Source organism: Propithecus coquereli, unplaced genomic scaffold (assembly GCF_000956105.1).
Source record: "Propithecus coquereli isolate 6110/MARCELLA unplaced genomic scaffold, Pcoq_1.0 Scaffold218, whole genome shotgun sequence".
NCBI lineage: Eukaryota > Metazoa > Chordata > Mammalia > Primates > Indriidae > Propithecus > Propithecus coquereli.
The window spans coordinates 1428618-1430047 of NW_012146967.1; the positions used below are offsets into that span (position 1 = coordinate 1428618).

The 1430-nt window shown below is 34.2% G+C and overlaps 1 protein-coding gene across 1 annotated transcript in view; it reads left to right on the plus strand.

The window, feature by feature from the left end:
• The window catches only part of TCP11L2 (t-complex 11, testis-specific-like 2), a 48165-nt gene that overhangs the window by 14439 nt on the left and 32296 nt on the right, over window positions 1–1430 (plus strand). The window lies entirely within an intron of this gene.

Below are 1430 nucleotides of genomic sequence, written 5' to 3' on the forward strand. Positions count from 1 at the left end.
ATATTACAATATTAACTGTTGATTTTTAGATGACCCTCCACAATGGCCAAGTTTTTCCTTTTTTAAATATGGCTGACTCTCATATTTTATCAATTATTTTCTTTGGGGAAAAAACTTGGTAAAATTAGTCTGGTTTCTGATAATAGGAATGCTTATAAATGATTGATTGTGTCTCCTCCCAACCCCAACTTAAAGAACTAAAAAGTACACTGCAGCCTTTAGGAAAACTTAAACTCTGATGTCACTTAGGGAGCTATAAAATTGTTTTAGTTCATTCCTTGTTGGTCCATTCAAACCAGGTATGTGTGGCTTGTAAAGTCAAGAATGCAAGTCTATCCCAGCAATGTTTGCCTTTCTCATTGCTCTGGAGTTGCCCAGGAGAGTCTCAAACTTTGGAAATGGCATTTATATTGAGTAAATCCCCTCAGGCAACTAGAATAAATTTTAATATTTAAAGTTGTTGAGTAGAATATAGTATTTGCAGTTACAGACACAATTTTAACTTACACTCCTCAAAAGCTAATTTTCATCTCTTATAGCATTATTGTATACTTAACTATTTGTACTTTAATAAGAAAAACTAGGCTATATGCTTAACTATCAAATTATTAATTAATTTATCATGCATTCATCGAACACTCACTATATGCCAGGCACTGTGCTAGACACAATGGCAGGTACCTAGAAGAAGGAGTTATGGCCTCTGCTAGGGAGAAGTGTATAGCTCTGTGGAGAAAGAGAGTAATCAATAATTACAGTGCAGGGAAATACGTGGTTTTCTAAAAGCTGTTGCAAATGGAGTACGAGTTCAGTAGGAATCTGTATTTTAATGTGCACCTATTTTAGGGCATTGACATAATGGGCAAAGTGAGGTGACCACCTATTCTATTGTGAGCTCTTCCTAGGAAGGATCCTATTTCAGCAGTTTGGTCTGGCTAACTTTAAATAGGACATCTAAGCTGAATTTGGCAGGCATTCAAATACATATCTCCTTGGGGCCAAACTGTTCCATTCTGTGCCATGAAACTTCAGCTATTGTGGAAAGAGCAACTTTGCCATCTCATCTCAAAAACCTAGAACAAATCTAATGATCTGTGCAGAAGAGTAGCTACATAAATTATAGTATCACTTTTGGAGAGAATTTTATGAAATTACTGAAAACCATAGTAAGGAAACATTTTAAAAGTCTAGGGGAAACAGTTGGCACAGAATGTTGAATGAAAAAAGTATATAAATTGTATATGCTGGGCACTCTTAACTATGTTAAAATAATTCATTGAACAAGAGAAGTATTCAAAAGATTAATGGGATTGAGGGCAATTATTATTCTCTGTTTTTTCTGCATTTTCTAAGATTTATACAATGAGCATATTTCTCTTATAATCAGGAAAAATGATGCTTGTTTTAAAAAACAATCCATTTCATTGCTA